General features: G+C 41.0%; 1 protein-coding gene and 1 long non-coding RNA gene across 4 annotated transcripts in view; one reads left to right on the top strand and one right to left on the bottom strand.

The window, feature by feature from the left end:
- The window catches only part of LOC138632312 (high affinity choline transporter 1-like), a 243,151-nt gene that overhangs the window by 206,938 nt on the left and 15,681 nt on the right, over nt 1-20,532 (top strand). Inside the window, exon 1 of one of the 2 annotated variants that reach the window (XM_069717797.1) lies at nt 18,018-18,405. The exons of the other annotated variant lie outside the window; for it this stretch is intronic. The gene's annotated coding sequence lies outside the window, so the exon portion shown is untranslated. Of the gene's footprint in view, nt 1-18,017; nt 18,406-20,532 lie in introns of those variants that run through there. 2 annotated transcript variants of the gene reach the window in all.
- On the bottom strand, nt 1,845-3,432 carry LOC138632297 (uncharacterized). 2 transcript variants are annotated; one of them, XR_011311804.1, is made up of 3 exons: nt 3,148-3,432; nt 2,760-2,817; nt 1,845-2,609 (listed from the first exon to the last, which is right to left on the bottom strand). It is a non-coding gene; the product is annotated as an uncharacterized lncRNA (long non-coding RNA). The 2 variants fall into 2 exon arrangements; XR_011311803.1 differs by having other exon boundaries at nt 2,760-2,814.

The following is a 20,532-nucleotide window of genomic DNA, read 5'->3' as shown; positions in this document are numbered from 1 at the left end:
ACATTTGAGGAAAAAGATTGAAGCCCGCCAATCAGAAACCATTTACAACCTTAGATCCAACCTTCCTTTGGGTCATAGTAGGATTCAGTCAGATCAGTTACCCATCAAGGGTCAGACCAGCGGAAGCTTCCCGCGGTGAAATGTCTTCAAGAATCTACAACTGTCATCCAACAGCTCTCAATTAAATGGAAGCGTCTTTCACGAGAGGTGAAAAGTTTGTGGATAATCCCACTGCCCGCCAGTCAAAGTCTTACCGAACAACGCCTCAAAATAAAACTTCAGGCTCGAGATAAACAAAAACAAGAAATATAGATGTGTTTTTTGGGGGTTTTGTTTACAAAAATGCCTTAATTTTATTTATTTATTTTATCTTTGGGGGGGTTTCACGCCTTTACCTTGTTTTGGTTCATTTTGGTCCAATCCAAAATAGTAAGTGTGAAAAGGCGCCTCGGACCAAGGATCCAACCAAAGGACCAAAATTTTGTCCGACCAATCTAAGGTGGTCTCGGTCCAGATCAAACTGAACCATGGTCGACTGAACACTTCATGGATCATTCGGACTTTGAGACGGATTATCGGGAGTTGAGAAAAACGAAAAAGAACCGAGAACAAGAAGTAAAAATGAGCGCCGGTAGCGGTGAGAGTATTTAACTATAATTTAGTTGACCGTCTGGTTTGCTGTGAATTTGAATTGTTGTTGTTTTTTCTTGGTTGCTAGTTTTAGTCCACATCAAATTCATGTTCTGTTTCCTTTCCGGTACCCAAAAGGCCCAGCTTTGTTGTTTATTTTTGCATTATTTGAAGTGCTTCTTATTAATTTCCCAACCTCCAGTTTATTAGGAATTGTGTTTTTTGGAATTGCAACAAGATCCCGACCCGAACGAGAGCCAGGTTTCTGTGAAGTTCCCAGCCTGCACTTTGCTCCACACTAGGATGTAATTATTGGCTGAAAATACATTCTTGGACCAATAACATTTTTCCTGCCAATAATAAATCGGACCCCACTGCACGCTTCATTCTTAGGTTTCTTCTTTCTGTAAGTGTCTGAGGCCGTACTGAGGTACGACAGTAATGAGCATCAGCATTCAGTCCCGATGACATGCTGAGGTTTAGCACATCAAAGGTTGATGAACACCGTCCCATGGCATGCCAACATGTTCAGCAAGTACAGTGTTTGGGATGGTGATGTTACTATTAATGTTTGTCCCTTCTTAAAGGGGCAATCCATCCGAAATTTTTAGGAAAACGTACCTCAACAAAAAGTTGTTGAGGTATTTAAATCTGAACCGAGGAGGATGAACTGACCAACTGACATGAGATTACGACCCATAAAGCAAACAGAATTCTACTTTTTTTTTTACCCCCCACATGGCCACTTTTCTGAACCTCAAAGTTAAATGTGCTCGTGTTTTGATATTCCCAAACTGTTGCTCTCCTGTGTGTGTGTTTACTTCATTGTTTGAACATGTCCTCATCATCTGACATGCCCCCCCCCCCCCACACACACACACACCTCCCTGTGCCTCAGTGTGCCTTTGATTCTCGGCAGCCAGCGCTGCTTATGTAACTCCTGCTGCTATCACTCCTCCTGTTTTCCTCTTATTTAGACCTCCTGTCCTTTCATTTCAGCTCTTGGTGCCAAGTTCAACTTCTTACCTGCTTTTAAAGGAGTCATCAGGATCCCGTGTTGGATGCAGGCCCGTCCTTTTGACCTGAATTAATTATTTAGTGTCTCCTTACTGATTCGGTCTGTTCTCGAAACAACCGCAGTTATTTAGATGATTACAGTTATCAATTTAAATTATATTACTGAATAAACATCACGTTCACAACAACCTGCAGGCGAATACTTTATTCATTTTGATAGTGCATAATTAAAGGGAGAGGAGGTGTAATTGAAAGCAGGGCCAGCGTCTGTTCAGCGGTATCATGACTGCTTATAGTCGCACACGGAGACAAGGTTATTTACTCGTTTAGACACGGTATTATAATCCACTCTCGATCTCTCTTCTGAATAAAGGAAAAGGAAATGACTCAACGTGTTTTCATAATGACTGTTCATTTCCCAAAAAGCTCTTTTGACACTGAGAAACTCGAATCAAAACAGGTGTCACGGTGGTTTGTGTTCGTACATACTTTATGGGGGAAACTTTGTTTGGCTTTGGTTGATTTTTTTAAAATCTAGCTTTATTTCTGGAATAATTATTCCCATGACAGCCTCCTGTTGTTGATTTCACATCGGCAGGATCTCTCCTCGTGCGTTCAAACGTGCCTCAGATCGTCTGTGCATGACATCGGAGTCAAGTGTTTCCTCTTTATCACCACTTGTTGCACACGTATTCGTGTTCAGCCTGGCGCTCCGTCACAGCAGCATATTTCTCATCATTGCTCACGACTTAAAACAATTCCACACATCCTTTTTGTGGCTTGACAAGACCACTGCCCAAATGAGGTTCCTCTTCACAGGTTCTGGCCGTGGCACGTTATTTTATTTTTATTATTCCTCTTTTTACATCCTATTTGTCCTTAAACGTCTGCCCTCCGAGGTATTACGAAGCTCCGCGGTCACCTCACAGTTGGATCATCGTGGCGTGTGTGCAATTCTCTTCCTGCAGGCTTCGAGAAATCATTTCTGCTTAAGCGCTGTGATGTAAGAGGAAATACACTGTGCCGACAGTCATGCAGCAGAGATGTCATGGAAAAACACTGAACAAGCTCTCTGTGGCAAAGCGAGTCAGCTGTTATACTTGTTGTCTCACCTCGGATGTTTGTGCTCTTATGTTCTTGTGCAGTCGGCACGAAACGCTTCGGGATCTACTGAAGTTTTTTTAGATAAAAAAAAAAAAAAAAAGTATCTTTTATTATCAAAAATACAAGATGAGAACATAAAAAGCTAACGTATTTACAAGTTATTTACAAAAGTATTCAATATGAAAAACAAAAGCAGAACACACGGAAGGTGGTTCATAGAAAATAACGACAAACCAAATCATATATTCAGTAGATCTCTTTATAAAAGAAGAGCAAACAAACATTCAACAAAAATAAAAGTAGCACATCAAAAAAACAAGATCTCCCTGCAACAAAAAGGAAACCAAATCTGTTCAACCAAAGACACAGTCATAAAAGGTGAAAAGAAACACAAACCTGACCAACTCGAGACAAATCACCTCAATGTGTCGTTGTGTCCGAGTGCTCGGTCCTATCTGGCCTCCCATCTTAGTGTCCAGTATCAGGCCCGCCCTGCTTCGCCTGCCAGCAGAACAACTGGAGCATTGATAAACCAATTAGTTGTTCTTGCACTGTCTGTCCTCAAGCTTGAAATAATTTGCCGAAAAAAAGGAACAAGGAGCTTTTTAAAAAAGAAGTTAATGAAAAAGGGCTGTAAAGTGTTCAGAATCCATATCTCCATGTGACCGATCCAGTCGCTGTACTCTGAGCAGGCGTCAGACAAACAGGACACGCTGAGTGTGTGTGTGTGTGTGTGTGTGTGTGTGTGTGTGTGTGTGTGTGTGTGTGTGTGTGTGTGTGTGTGTTTTGGTGTTTTGGGATGTCAGTTCAAGGCTGAGTTTTTCTTTTGTTTTTTGTAATTTAATTTAAATTTGTTGGCTACAGCAACTATATTTTTTTATGAGGAGCCTGTTCGGGGCCGTGTAGGTGTGGCGGACTTCACCTCGTAAACAAACAGCTGATCACTTGTCAGGGTGGTGGGTTTTGTACCCTACTCCAGTTTTTTGAATGGATCATTGTTTCTCAGACAAAGTAGGAATTCTAGCTTGTTTGACATGTTTGTTGTTTTTATCTTATTTTGGAGTGCAAAGAGTCATTGCGCAACTCTCTCTCTCTCTCTCTCTCTCTCTCTCTCTCTCTCTCTCTCTCTCTCTGCAAATCATGTTTTCCTCCTCGTCTCTTTCAGGTGATTTGCAAGTAATGTCAGAGTCAAATAAAAATAGAAGGACAGAACAGAATCTATTTGGAGGAACAGTGAGATGTCAAAATAAAGTTGTTGTTTTTTTCCCTCTGTTTTCTTACAATGTATTCAGATAGAACATGGAGGTTCTGGAAGGACAAATATTTGCATGTTTCAGCTTGAGAAAAGTATGTGTGTTTGTTTGGTATAACCAGATTTTATACCTGAGTACACACCATGCCACGGGGGCTTTATGGTAATCCGGGGACACACCCAATGACTGCTTAATTCAAGCATTTTAACTGCACTTATTAGTGTCTAAAAAAACTGCTCGTGTGACACATTATCAGAGACTAAACAGCAGATTTTCCTGTTTGACGGGTCGTCCATCTAAAACACCAACGGTTGGGGAGATTGTAAGTTGTGTGTGTGTGTGTGTGTGTCAGCTAACCTCTGCACCGCTGCTCTATTTGCTATTTGCTGCAAATAAACACAAACTCAGTGAGAACTTGTCGCTGTTGCAGCCTCATAAAGTCCTTATTACATGTGACGTTAACGTTTACGTAAACTTGTCTGAATCATGTAACTCGCAAGCGCAAACATCGCATCACGTTCCAGCGCAGACAGCTGTCATGTCAAAATCCTGTGTCGTTTTATTTAACCAGTGATGCCTTAAGTGCAAAGTGAAGAAATTTCCCCTCGAGGATTAATAAAGTGTATAAAAGAAAAAGAAAAAAAAAAAGAAGAAAAAAAAGACAGTTGTTTGGAAAAATCTGCCTGACTCATTTGAGATGTATGAAAACATATCTGTACAAGATGTTTGCTTTTCACTTCACAGTGACATCACGATGGGTGTATATCGCTAGGTCCTTGCCCAACTGAGTTATTGGAAAAATGTATTGTGTGGTTCACAGGAGATTGTCAAATGAGTAATTAATTGAGTATGTGTGTGTTCACATGTCTTCCGGTAAAGAGCTGTATCTACGAGGACAAACACACGTGATGAGGACACTTAGGCTGATCTTTACTTTGTTTTAATGGTAATTTGAGGGTCAAGAATTGGTTTTAGGATAAAGGTTAGCGTAAGGTTAGACTTCGGGTAAGTGTTGGGGCTAGGTACTTTGCTGGGTTGGTTAAGAAAATTGAAATTTCCAACTAGAAACAACGTCCACAAATTCAGTCACTTAAGTCTCAGGTTAAATTGAGCAACATTGGACACCATGGGTAAGAGACACGAATAATAGGTCTTCTTGTACCCATCACCAGGCTAGGCTGTGATTTACTGACTCGGGTGTTGTTGAAAAAAAATTCTTCAAGTGCAACTCTGAAGCACAGCAATTCAACATGTACTTATTAGCTGTACATAAGTCTATTTATCTTTTATATGTTTATTCATATCTATTTCTATGTTTTAATGACGTATGATACACCGGCCAGTCCACCGTGTCGGTGTCACTGTTCGATCCTCGGTGAGGCAAAGGTGTCTCAGGTTTAGCCATCAAAAACTACAGTTAGGATTAAAAAAAAAAACACAAAAAAAAAACGACCTGGTTAGAGTCGGGAAAAGATTGTTGTTTGTGCTGAAATAAACACTTTTATGCAAGTTAACAGTAAGTCTGGTACTTAATCTACATTATGCAAGTTAAAAAATGTCACGATACACGCGAGACACTTACTCAGTACTTAACAGGAACCCACATCACTCTCTTATGCACTCAAACCTCATGAGTGATATTTCCGCGTTTGGGAGGCTGGTTGGAGGCGGGTGAAGAAAACAAAGTGGAATTTATTACTCTTTATTCCTCGTCAAACGACCTTCATCACATGACCTCCTCAATAATTACAGTGAAAACTGTTTTCACTGCTCAGTGGCTTTTAACAGTAAGCTGTCTGCTCCTTATCATCGTGTACATATTCATATTAGTGATCATGCAAACACAATGCGCGTTGCAAAATCTCGCTTTTGGCCTCCAGCATGTGATGTCGCAACACACAGCGACTTAATCCCAAGTCCTTTTGTTTACAGCCGAAGGAGCTGCACAACACTTACTTGAATTTATTACGTGTTGTGACACTTCAGCAGAACTCACAAGTCAAATGATGAAGGATGAACACTAAACTCAGTAAATTAAGCAATCATTTTTTTATTGATCAATAATTTCAGTGTTTAACTGCAAAGCGTTGCCGCTGTCTACAGTCAATCACCTGCATAACAGAGACCGCGCTTTTCTTCCGGAGAAAATAGCCGATGCTGATCTGTGCAGCAGTGTTCGTTTCTGACATCTTCAAATCCCATGCAGTCAGGCAGGAACGAACCGAATAGCTCGAACACGGACTAAAGCTCTCCAGAGAGAAGTTGTTAATTCTGTATGTATTTCAACCAGTGTGTGTTTGTGTTGTTCTGTTATGGGAGAAAGTTATACACAGATATGTGCGTGACATTTCAGTATGAGTTGACCATAAAAATGGGCAAAGAGGTGGTGAGTGGGTGGAGCTTAGACGAGCCTGGTTGCTGCCGGCAGCCAGCCAACGGTGACCTGTCACTGAAAGCAGGCCTGCCCTCAATCATGTGTAATTTTAAGCCTTAATACAATGTAAACGGATGAGTTATTAAAAAACAAAACATTCCCATACAGGTGTTACGAACGGGGAAATTAGCTAAACCAGTTTTTTGTACCAGGCTGTAAATGTGTTTATTTAGAGAATTGTTTTTGGAGCCTCAAGTGGCCGTCTGAGGAACTGCCGGTTTGACCACAAAAATAAGATTAGGACCCTTTTTTAAAGAAGTTATTACAACTGAATTCATCATTCATCCAGATTTAATTTTTATATGACCACCCCTCTCTGTTTCTATTTTTATGTACTTTGAAGTCTGAACAGTAAAGTTTGTAGAATAGGTCAACCGGTTTCTCGTTTGTTTATCTTTATGCTGCCCTTTTTTTTTAGTCAGCCTCATTATCAGTAGCCTTGATGTTTGGCCTACATAGCCCTGTTGTCTGGCTACCATTACGTGCTACGCCAGCCTTGTGTAGTAAATTACCAATAATTATGCTGCCTACTGGTTAGGTTAGGTTAGGTTAGGTTAGGTAGTTACTTTATTAATCCCCGAGGGGACATTTTTTTCGCTACAGCAGCATACAGGAAGCAATAGATAATAATAGAATAATAGAAAGAAGTAAAATAGCAGTAAAATAGCAGTAAAAAATATTAAATATAAAATGCACAGTATATACAGTATATACAGTACAGTATATATCTATATATATTATATACAAACAACCAAGAAACACAGACAAGTGTTATTGTTGTGTGATGGATTTTGCCAGAGGTGAGTTATTGTACAGTCTTATTGCGGTCGGCAGGAATGATCTCCTGTATCTGTCCTTGTGACAGCGGAGCTGGAGGAGTCTTTTGGAGAAAGTGCTCCGCTGTCCCTGCAGCAGGTGGTGGAGAGGGTGGTCAGGATTATCCAATATGGATAATAGTTTGTTCAGCGTCCTCCTCTCCACCACTTTTTCCAGGCTGTCCAGTTTGTAGCCGATGATGGAGCCGGCCTTCTTAACCAGTTTGTTAAGTCTGTTGGTGTCACCGGCTCCAATGCTGCTCCCCCAGCAGACTACTAGAAGTACAGTTCACTGGCCACAACAGACTGGTAGAACATCTCCAACATCTCGCTGCACACATTGAAGGATCGAAGTTTCCTCAAGAAAAAGAGTCGACTCATCACCTTCTTGTAGACAGCATTGATGTTGGTCTTCCAGTTCAGTCTGTTGTCGATGGACACACCCAGGTACTTGTACTCCTCAACCATGTCCACCTCCTCTCCCAGAACTCTCAGCGGTTGTGGAGCCGTCGTCTTCCTCCTGAAGTCGACCACCATCTCTCTGGTCTCGGCCACGTTCAGGAGCAGGTGATTCCTTCCCGCCCACTCCACAAAGTCCTCCACTACCGCCCTGTACTCATCCTCCTGTCCATCCCTTATACACCCTACCACTGCAGAGTCATCAGAGAACTTCTGCAGATGGCAGGACTCTGAGTTGTACTGGAAGTCAGGTGGCCTCATTCATGGCACTGGTTCTTCCTTTTTGTTTATCTTTGAGTAAAACCTCCCAGTCCAGTCTCTGCACTGGCTTTGGCAGCAGAATCCAACTGAGGATAAACACTCCGCGGGGAAATGTTGGGTCAGCTTAACGCACATAAAAACAACCTCCGCCTGCCAGGAGACGATCAGACAGAGACAGACAGAAGCGGAATTATCTTTTTTATCTGCGATGGGTGAAGTGCTCCCGCGAGGGGGCAGAGCGAGCTGTGAGGCAGCTCCGAGGTTTCTAAGGGTCCGAGGCAGAAATGATTAGTCACATTACTGCTGGACTGTGGTCCGTCCACTGATGGAAATAGCCTCTGTGACAAATATATAGAACAAATTAGGCTGAAAATCTGTGATGTATTGAAGGTTCGGTTAGGAGCCGAGTGACCCAAGAAAGCATGACATCAGGGAAGAACACGTCATGTGGTGCAGACAATTAAACTTTTGATGATGTAATACGAATGCTGGGATACTGTAGCCAGCTGTTTGGAGCTACTGGGTCAGATATGAGTTTGTCAAGGACAGAAAAAAAATGGCGATAGCTGATATGCATCGAACACAAACAGATACTATCACTGCAGCGAGGACAAGAGCAGAGAGGGGGACCGTTCGAGATTGTTTGTTGGGTTAAAAGCGAACAGTGCTGGACATGTGTTGGTTGCATCCACATGCACTAACCTTCTACCATGACTGTGTCTTACGTATAAATGGATGGGAGACTGCTGCTTTGACGACTTTTGTAACTCTTCTGTATCGTTATTCTACTATCATCCCCAGAGGACTGATCTGGAAGTAAAGTTATGAATTGTTGAACATTTTAAGATGTTTTGGCGTTCTTAAGTCTCTTGAAGAAGAAGTGTAGCGATGCATTGGTTAAAGAAAAAGCCCAAATGCTTCTGATTAAAGTCAGTCGAACCCTTTTGTGCCAAAAGCCCACGAAAATAAAAGGTTTATTGGTGACTAAACTTTCACATTAACTGAACCTGAACAATAATCCTCACAAATGGTTCAGAATCAGAGAAGGCTGACGTGAGCCGCTAAGGTTGTCTTTCCTGATTAGAACAGCTTAACATTTGAGGCATGCCTTTGTTTTGTCCCCTCGGGTGTTCCTGGATTGCTTTATCTTTCCTGGAAATATTGTATGAACTTGTATCTGTTTTCACTGAAAGCAGCAGCACACACTGAGCTCTTTATGTCAATTGTATGTTTGAGGAGTTTGGCTCTCTGGTCTGATTTCACTCGCATCAAACCGCCCCCCTCCATCTCCCCCACCCCCCTCCACCCCGCCCCCTTTTTCTCTCTAAGCACACTGAGCTATAGATATGGACAAGTACATTTCTCCTCTTACAACTCTGTTTATTTGGTGTGCACACCATGTGGGCATCTTACACAGGTTTCACAGACGGGTCTTTTATTCTCTGGATCGTGGAATGTTTGGTCTTCCTCTGTGTTTGTCCTGAAGCACTGGCTTTAGCGCCAAGTCAGGTTAAATCCGATTTTTGTTATCGGCTCATTATCCTAAAGCACAAATTTGCCTCAAGGGGATTTACAATCTGTATGACATATGACTCCCCTCCCAAAAAAACATCCTCGAACTACAATAACCTCCTGAAGGTTCTTGCTGAAAAGAAGTTACAAATTCTACAATGTGGATGCTTCACACACATCTTAATATATAATACAGGGATGTGTAATATCTGTACAATTACCAGACTGTCATTGTGGACACCCAAGATTAGTTTAACTAATTCAGTATTCAACCACTTTTAAAGGTACTGTCTGTTCCTGAGTTATGGTGTTGAATAATGTCAAAACCTTTGACCTTTGGCCACCAATAGCTAAAATCATCTTTGGGTCCAAGAAAATATTTGTGCCAAATTTGAAGAGATTCCTTGGAGACGTGACAGAGATATCACTTTCAAAATAATGAGAATGAGAACGTGAGAATGACTTTTGATCTTTGACCATCGAAATCGAATCAGTTCATCCTTGAGACCAAGTGAATGGTTGTGCCAATTTTAAAGAAATTTTCTGAAGGTTTTCTTGAGATATCGCTTTTTCACAAGAATGGGAAGGATGGACGGACCACCCAAAAAATTCCTGCCACGGGTTAAAAAAAATAAAAGACACAGGCCTTCTTTGGCCTTGGATGGCGACGTTCTGCCCCCCTTGAACGTCACCCGGCTCATTGCTTCATTGCTGTAGACTTTTTGCAGCATTTAAAGGGTGTCTGTTGCTGATTCCAAGAATTTGACATAAAATGAAATGTGCTCTGTGCCCAGTTTTCAGCTCTAAGTTGAAATTGTAAAATGTACACGTACAAGTGGTCCCAAAAATGTGCATAACTCAGACTTGATGTTCATCAGGGGACATAACTTGGGAGTACTTACTCAAGAAAGTTATAGGCCCCACCCCCTGCTGTGCTCCGTTCACAGGAGCAGTCTCGTAACTTTTTGATTGCCCCCTCGTACACATTGAAAAACAGGAGCAGAGTTATAGTCCTGAGCCAGAGAGTGTAATAAGTTGCGTGAAGTATAGACTAATCTGCGTCCATGTGCCGAAATAGAATCAACCGCAATGTTTCAGCTGAATGTAAGTTTGTAATTCATCACTGAAGATGCTCAGTCTGAGTGGTGCCATGTTTTGTAAGTGACACCAGAACCTATAGATCTTTTTTTTTTAGGTTTTTTCAAAGCCTCATGTATCACTAATGCTACATTTCAGCAGGCTTTTCTTTTATGCATGTTTAAACATTTTTACACTAAGAACATGAATACACTTGAGAGACGCATTAAATATTTGTCGGAGGGCTATTTTGTTATGATTTAACGTTGTACATTCATTTTAACTCTATATCTAACGTCGGTTTTTCCCAGGGAGTGATTTATCTCACAAGGCCTTGAGTGAAGGGCTGAACCACAATCTTTGATTAGATTGTTTGGCGATCTTGCTATTGTTTTATTTGAGTAAAAACCATTACAACTACTGTTAGTCTAAATGACAAAGAACTTTTGGAAATTAAATTCCTTACTCTAAATTATATCCCTCCAATCTTACCTACATGCATTATGAAGAATGCTGTTGCTGTTTATGACAAAAACTAAAACGTTGAAATGTTTTGACTAGCATTTTATATTATTTTTTATTTGTATATTTTGTGTTACGGCCCGGTTCTTGGCCATAGCAAAGACGAAGCACACCGGGGATTTAACAAAAAGAAATGCATTGTCTAATTAAACTTAACGAAAGACGTATATGGCCCCAGGCAGATCAGAGCTGATGACTGAACAGGTTGCAATCCAGGAAACAACAAAAAAAACAATTTATGTAAGGTACACAAATACCACCTGGCTTGACTTGGCACAGAGTAGTTTAAGGATCAGACCATTTCAGCAGGAGAGGCTGATGAGTACATTGACTGCAGTTTTGTCACTCACTTGTGATAAGGAGCGGGGCTGTGACTCAGGAGAGGACGGCTCGGCCCACGTTGGACAAATAATCAGAGTCAGACAAAGGAACACGGGGAAACGGGAAACATTAGGAATCTAAGCGAGATGATGTATGGCTGCTGTTGTGACAATGACAGAAAGTTTTAGAGGAGTTGAAGAATCCCCCCATTCACTCAAATGTTAAAAATTTGAAAATGATAAATGTTTGGAAAAAGTCGAATGTCAGCATAAATGTCCTGAAAGAGCTGCAAATTTAAAATTTGAATGGTTGAAATCTGTGAGTATGCAGAAGTAGTTAGCGACGAAAAAAAAAACATGTGGAAGAAGTCAGAAACGGGATCTTAATAGTGTAAATGCTGAATCAACATGCACACAATAAAGGCCAGTTATTTTTTCAAGTTTCACTTGGATACAGGAGAATGCTGCCTCAGATGGAGGCGCTAAAATATTTAAAATAACTACTATAAAACATTACAAAGGCTTAAATCATCTTACACGTGGAAATTTAGTGACAATCTATACAATTTGCAATGTCACAACAACATATGACCTTGTTAATTAGCTCGGAGCAAATAGCATCAAATCCAGCAATCTCTTTATGTCACTAACAAAAAAAATTGGCTTTTTTAACAAGGCTTCTTTTATCACTTTGTTGTCACTTCTGAAGACGAACACTATGTTTTGTATCAGTGTATCTTCAAATATTGCTGTTGGTCAGCTGTTCATCCTTCCACGATGTACAACGGTCACAAAGAAGTATACCTCTTCAGAAGAAAGTGAAAACGAGAGAGACTGTGGTGACCTGCTGTACGATTTACAAAGCAGGCAGATGGGTGACAAATCAAACGTTGTTGACAAGTGGAGACATGATGAGCAAGACGAGAAGCAGGGTTGACTGGTTCAGTCCTGTTCTGTTTCTGGGCTCACTGAAAATATCTTCATTTCATATTTAAGCAGCCGAGATGTGAATAGAACCGTCCATTTCATGTTAATGGTTGAAGGTGAGTAACAAATATATAAAAAGTAAAAGAATTGTCCCTTGCTTTTTTACTCTGCTTTAGCCGGCTCAGTACAGCTTTGTACCTGTAGCACAACTCTGGATTCTCATATCCTGAATAACTTTCTATCTCCTCATCATCTAAACCTTAGCGCTTCAACTTTTGAGTAGTCTGATTGTGTTGTGCATAAAATGCAACTGGATCAAGCACAAAAGATTGTTGGGATCAAAAAGCTAGATTTTAACATTATTTGAGGTCATACTGTTTCATAAAAGAGGGCGGGGCTAATGGGTCACTTGATGGGTCATAAATCAGGTAATAAATACTATTTTTGACAGAAAGTGTTGCATATCTCTCTCTCTCTCACAGCTAATTAAAAACACACACAGCAACCATCCGAGAAAAAAAAAGAAAAAACCCAGCATAACTTCTCAGATGTACTGATGTTTATTTCATTTGATGAAGTGGATAAAATGTCCTCTGTGGTTTGGAGATTTTCACATCTGGTGCAATATCTCATGTTTTAACAAAACACGGGCAGACGATGAGCAGATTATATCTTGATCTTAGTTTCCAATGTAATTGCTCTTCCACCTCACACTTGTGTAATCACTCTTTTACTCTTAGTGCACACCAATGTAGGATAGATTAAAACCAGTTTTTTGGGGTTTTCTGTGTTGCTCCTGTGATCTCTTTTATCTGCATGTTTCTGACATGGCTCAGGATCCAATGGCAGACGAGCGCCTTGCATGGTCGCCCTGCCGCCATCGGTGGTTGATGAAACACAACTTTGACTCGTAGTTAACAAAAAAAAAAAAAAAAATTATACTTTCATCTAGTTTTCCTCTGTGATATTTTTTAAGTCTCATTTTGGTATTTCTAGCTTTTATATCACCTAAGCATTTGCAGTTGTTGCCGTGGTTATGGATGTTATTATTGATTGTTTTGCTTCCGTGGCAATTCATTTTGACAACAAAAATTATGACTAATCTAGATAAATTTAAATCTACTACTTGGAGTCATTTTATGACAGCTCTCTGTCATGTACCCGTGTTTGTCTACAACAAAGCAGTTAGTCACTGAAATCAAAATACGATCAATGACTTAATTAAAATACAACTGAACGTCTTGTATTCTTGGGGATTTTGTCACTTCTCGTTCCTGTTTTCTTTTACTTGCAGTAATTTTCAGCGAGACAGAAATTAAGTCTGACCACAGACAATTGCAAAAGTTTGACATGTTTTGGACCGTTTACCACGGACCATAAAGGAAGTGGTAAGTCTCATACAGAAAGAGCTGAGACAGAAACAAGAGAGAAGGGAACAAACATAGCCAGTGGGAACTTGTTTTCTTTTGCATCCCCTCACAGCCACACTTGCAAAACATGCTGGAACTGTAATGGCTCACGGGCAGGCGCAGATGGACTGCAGCGATCAGTCGCTGATTTCTGAACACGCGCCCATCTGAAGGGTTTTATTGGGCATCTGAAGGAATAGTATGTTCACTTTCACCGAGGTTGTAATTATCTTATTGCTTCTGTATGCTGCTGCAGCGAACAAATTTCCCCTCGGGGATTAATAAAGTAACTACCTAACCTAATCTCATGCGGTACACTTTTCCTTCTGTGCTAAAATGTTTTAAAACTGCTTTAAGATGTTAAAGATTTCAACCCCTGCACAGTTTCAGCCACACAGGTGGTTTTACTTATCAAGCTCGATCAGACCTCCTCCCAGAACTTGGTGGGCATGTGTACTCTGTTATTCCCTGTTTTTGCTCACCAAGGGTGAGCCAGACCGAGTCGAGCGCCGCTGATGCCCCCCACAATGAGCGTTTTGTTGGTCCAAAGGCTGTTTACTTGACATTTCAGCAGTGTAACAAACGTGAATTCATTTGGTGCTGGAGCTGCTTCTGGATGGAGTTTTATTCCACCTACAGCATAATATCATAATAATGTTTTCCACCAAGAGAACTGATTATTATGACCCCTAGTCAACAAAAACAAATTATATTTTCATCTGTTTTCCTAGATGACCTTTTTTTCACGACAGTAATGAAAAGAAAATTAAATTAAAAAGCAATATTTCCAAAACAAGAACTACAGACAATTCAACTTAAATGAATAAAATACTGTTTTATAGGGCTTACAAATAGCGGTTGTTTTTCATTATTGATCAATTTTGTCAATAAATGTATACGTTTTTTGTTTTTAAAATGTCAAAATATCTGGAAAAATGTCAAAATCATTATTACCCGAAGCTTGTTTTGTCCACAACTAAAAAAAATATCAATTTTTTTTTTTTGTTGCAGATGTATGAATCAGCAAATGTCTGCATTTTTTTTTCTCCATTTAAAAAAAAAAAAAGACTCAAAATGATTGATTAAACATCAAAATAATTTGCTATTAATTTTCTGCTCAATGAATCCGCAAATTGTCCTGTTTGAATACAAAGCTGCATTCAGTGACCTGCCGCGCTGCCGTTAATGAGACGCTCCGTTACGTTCAGGGACGTCACGTATTGGGTCAGTTACGTTACATGACGTCACCGGGTTGTTGTTGTTTTTTTGTTTTTTTTCGTGGAAAAGTCCGGAACAACAACAACAACAACAAAAGCAGACGAGAGACAAAAGAAAACTAACAGCCGAACCAGCCGAGACAAAACTACGAGCAGCTGATATTCATGAGTAGGTAAGATGATTTAAACGCTGCTAATGTAGCATTGGAGATGAGGCCGCAACTTTCAGTCGGACATCTTTCATGTTTTTTTGTTGTTTTTTTTTTTATCAGAAAAGAGGTAAATTTCAGGATTAAATGACTGCATCCAAATCCTTCTCCGGGTGTTCGTTAATTAATGATCACTGTGTTGACGCCATTTAAACTAAACCCAAGGCGGGACTCTTAGCGGGGGGTGCTAATGTCAGGCGAAGCAGGACAGAAAGAAAGAAAGAAAGAAAGAAAGAGAGAGAGAAACGGTTCTGTTTAAAAAAAAACGAGTTTCGACATGATAATGTTTACTGGATTTACTGTGGAGAGTCTGTCTGCTGTTACTACGGAGCAGAGAGTCACGGACACCGAGTCACGGACACCGAGTCTTTTTTTTTTTTTTTTTTTTTTCCCGCTAAAGTCACCGTACGAGATGAACACTCGTAACCATAGCAACTGCGAACAAAGATGGCGACAGCTGGAGTCTCAAAAATTCGGCTGTCAAAAAAAAAAAAAAATGGAAAAGGGAAGAAGACAAAAAAAACAACGAGACTCAATATGTTTTCAGTTTTGTGTTGAGTAAAACCAACCAAAGAAAGACATGATAACAGTTAATCAAAATTTGACTAAAACGAAAAACTAATTTGCTGATTTTACAGAGTGAATAAGTGTGAATATATATACATATATATATATATGTTTATTTTTATTTATTTATTTATTTTTTAAACCTGAGAGAGTAAATATTTCTGTATATGTCGGTATTAAAAACGAACGCTATCAGCCGTCCGGATGACGTCCTCTGAATGAAGTGGAACTTTTTCCCCACCCAAGTTTTTGAGTGGCCTGGTATAGTGATTTTCGTTTTGTTCAGATAATTATTCATTATAATGAGCTGCGTTTATATCATGCAGTAACAATCATAACACATCATCATGACTTGATGTAACGTCTGACTAGGAAACTCTAAATGGTTTAAGAGGGGTTAAATTAAATTTTCCCTCAACATTTTATACCCACTGAGTGAAAAGTCCCTCCCCAACCTAAAACTGAGGGATGTTGACGAGACCCAGTATCTCGATGGGAATCAAGTCCTGTTTGTGAGTGAGTGAGTTTGAGGGGTGGGGTGGGGGGGGGGGGGCAAAGAGATAGGCCTGAAGATATGCATGGAAATAAATGCAAACCAACGGGGAGTGAGGCACGCAGACACTGAAGCTTAAAAGCATGCAAGGCAGTGTGAGGAGGGCACTGACTAATCATATAGCGCGCGCACACACACACACACACACACACACACACACACACACACACACACACACACACACACAAGCGAAGGGGAGAGTTACTGACCTTTTCTTGGTACATGAAGAGGACTCTTAAAGGCACAGCATCAGCACGGCGCTGCACAGCTGGTCTCTTTGTTGATTCAAACTGAGGGGGAAAAAAAGCAAAGGGGGGTGTTTTTTTTTTTTTTGGATCACACGGCTAAATGGTTGTAATTGAGGTAATGTGCAAGTAGGCAGGACAGGAGGTGAAAGGACTGTTATCGAAATCCCTTCAGGTGAAGTGAAGAAGAGCTTGTCAGCAACTTTGTTGTTTCTCTTTTCGTCAGTTGTAGAAAAGCAGGATGCCGTCGTTTGATCTGGCGATCTGCATCCATATCGATGTCAGCGTTTGATTGGCACCGCTGTAATAATTTTTCACCGCCTGTGTTGTTTACGTGACGGAGATCGGCACATTTTATTATTTTTTTTATCTCTGTTTACTGTAGCGGTTGGTTGGCAGCTGCACCATGGAGAGCGCTGTCGCTGTTTTCCTGCAAAAAGGCGGCAGGAATTCACTCACGTCAGGTCTGTTGAATGTGAAACGCTCTCATCTCTCCCCACTGATGTGAGAATATTTGAAAAGCTGTCTGAAAAATATCTGGCCTGAGGCTGTTTTGGACTAAATGACTGCCCGGAGCTCCTCTGTAAACACAGGCTATTTTTAATCGAATCCCAGGCCTCTTTCTTCTCTGCGACTTCTTCTTCCTCATATTTCTCTGTCTGGCTCTTCCCATGTGATTCACTAAATGCCTGATACACTAAACCATATGGACAGAACAAGCGAGGCTTTGTGGAAGTCCGAGGCAAAGAGGCAGTTGCTCCGTGCCCACACACTCGCACATGCACACACACTAATAAAACTGAAGAGAAAAAAAAAAAAAAAAAAACACTGCACAAGGAGATGTTTTTCTTAATGTATTGTGGGTGTGTGTGTGTGTGTGTGTGTGTGTGTTTGAGGATCGCGGTTGGCTCTGTGACGCTGGCTGTACAGCTGCTGTGAAACACAGCAGGTAGGTGACAGATGGCGGGCGGGGGGGGGGGGGTGAATAATTTCTGATAAAGTTTTATTAGAGGAACTGCAGGGTATAAAGACTGGGAAGTTACAAAGAGGGAAAAAAGGGGAAATGAATGGGGAGATAAAAGGTGATCGAGTAGAGCTGGACGGAGGTGGGGTGGGGGTGGGGATGAGGGGGGGGGTAGGAGGGGGTGTTAATGAGCTGATCATGAGGAGCCGGAGGTGCCAGTGCCACCCTACACTCAAAGCCATCCTCGTGTGGGCCGAAACTGGGGGTGGGGGGGTCTGCCCCGCCTCCAACACACACACACACACACACACACACACACACACACACACACACACACACACACACACACACACACACACACACACACACACACACACACACACACACACACACACATTCTGAGAACAGCTAATAGGCTGCAGACAAGGGCACCGCCGCAGTCACCAATCAGGTGGCAGTCATGGCAGCTTCCCTTGTCCCTCACATACCGTCTAACCACTCCCACCCCGTGAGCTTTAAAACCAGGGGAAGGCTGTGTTGATTCGACAGACTTCCATCCTCCCTCATTGAACCTGCCTCATGAGATTTTTTTTTTTTGAACCATCAACTCTTGACTCCTTTCTCCCTCCTCACTGCACAGCGCTGTGTCCAAAAAAACTCTTTTGAAATTTGACTTTTTGTTTTGTTTTTAAACCCTCTTCAGTGAAAGACATTGAAGTCCACCCATCGATTTTTTATTTTTATTTATTTTTGTCTGTGTGTGTTTCCCTCAATCTCCTGGCAGTCTCCAACACTGTGGATGAGTGTTGTATGAATCTTTCTCCTCCTGGACTGAATTTATCACCTGGCCTGTCCTCTGAATAGACTCCTCACATCATCACTCAGAACTGACACGTACTGTTCGCCGTAGGTATGTATTCAGTCGTTGAATATGCTATGCTCCCTTACTCACATCTCCTGTATCGGTATTTATTTTCTTTGTTGTTTTACTTTTTGTACATCGTTTTTGGACTATTAGTTTGAGTGCACACAGATTGTATGTAATACTACTTAAACTCAGTCAGGTTGGGACACCTCCTCCTCCTAGAAATAGCTCTGGTCTCTGCTGCAGTGCCAAATTGGCTCTTGTGGTTTGTCTAATGTGACTGCAGCTGCCTATCTTTGTTTTTTGTTTTTTTTGCATCCTCTCTATCAATGGTTGTGATAAGCTATAAATTTCCACTGCACTTGGTGTGAGAATGGAGAAGTGGCTGAGGCTGAGACTGTGGTCAAACTGTGGATTGTATGTGGCACTTGGTGTCAGGCTGATTTTTTATTTATTTAATTTTAATGTTGATATTTTTGTTTTGAAGATGTTATAAAAAAAAAAAAAGGCTGTTTTTTTTTATTGAGATCCCCACCAACCTGTTTGATTAAATGATATCTTAGAGTGACTGTGTATATCTTATTTATTTTTCCATATGTCCCTAGATATGGTTGCATATGTACCTAATTGTAGATGCAAAGTTTTTAAAAACACTTTTGACATTGTTTTTTTAATTTTTTTTTTATATATCTCACGGTATTTCTTGGCAGTCCTCACCTTTCGAGGAATAATACTTTATTGAATTTTTTTCGCTCCGTATTTCCTCCTCATTGCACTTTTAATCATTCCCAGCTCTGTTAGTATAAGTCATTCTCCCCGAGGGTTGGCCCACAGCCTCACGCCAACATCTTCTCATCGCCATGCCTTGTGTAAGCTGAGCAGCTCTCTCTGAGACACAGATTAGCTCCAGTTTGTTCTGGTTGACTGCCTTGTCATGCTCACATACTCACTTCTCTCACTTCATCAATCTTTGACCCAGTCACCTCCTTTTTCCCGCGAGTGTAAAACCTCTTTAGCTTTTACGTGTAAAGATGCTGCGCTTGACGTTAAGTCGGGAGGTTTTATTCCTCAGCCCAGACGTCTCAGTTCGGTGCTTATCAAAACCGCATCAGTTATTAATGTGAGCCTTACTGTGACTTCTGGAAATCGTAGCTCTCGTCCTTCTTGTTTTCAGCCTTATTACAACTTAACTAATCTCCCAAAGTGTTCAGACCGCAGAGGTGGATGTTAGTACCGGAGAAGAAGCAGAAGTAGCTGCCAGATTGTTTTCTTTACTTCCTAATCTCTCTGTTGACCCTCATTGTCTGACTCTTGTCAGCAGAGGAGCAAAGTCATATTTCACCAGCTGAAGTTGCAGTGTGTGCGTGCGTGTGCAGAATTGCAGCGAACGCTACCAGTTCACAAACAGTGGATAATAACATCCTCGCAAGGCTTTTTCGACACGTAATAAAATTGCAGTACGCAACAGGTTGAAGGGTCAGTCTGAATGGAAAAGTACCGAGAGATGTGTGTGTTGGGAGGTATTATTTGTAGAAAGCTGTTGTCACAGAGCCAAGACATACTTCTGCATCCGTATGAAGGATAACACCACAGGGAGTATTTTAGACGGAGAAAACACTCGTGTCCGGAGATACTCTAAGAAGTCAAATGTACACGTCCCTGTAGATCGGTGTTTCGGTCCATCTAAACCTGGAGACTTAAGATATTTGACAGGCAAATAAGTCAGTAGGTCAGAGTTGAATGTTGTTTTGCTTTTATTAATGAATGTATAAGATCCAAAACTTTAGGATGATGTCGGCTGGGGATGAACTGCCAACAAAAATGGATTTTGGCACACGCTGAAGGGTCGATATGCCAGTTAAACAAAAAAGAAACGTAGGGTTTTATTTGTTGTTGTTGTTGTTGTTGTTGTTGTTTAATCCAGCAGGTCCGTGGTGGCCAACGTATCGTACGGCTACACAATGCACAGTAACTTGAACTTGAATAACCCAAATGATATTGTAATATATATTCAGTACGCAGTGTCACGAACTCGAAAGCAGTAACGGCAGCAGCGGTGCTTTAAAGCTGGTGAGCCCCTCTAGAATTCTTTGCATAATTATGACCTAAAATATTTTTTTAAAAACAGTCCTAAAAGTAGATAAAGAGAACTCATTTTGACAAATTAGGCCA

This window comes from Brachyistius frenatus, unplaced genomic scaffold (assembly GCF_029030835.1).
Source record: "Brachyistius frenatus isolate BFR_SWC_R1_liver_20210118 unplaced genomic scaffold, ASM2903083v1 Contig_180, whole genome shotgun sequence".
Classification (NCBI taxonomy): Eukaryota; Metazoa; Chordata; class Actinopteri; family Embiotocidae; genus Brachyistius; species Brachyistius frenatus.
This window is presented reverse-complemented; position numbering and strand designations above follow the sequence as displayed.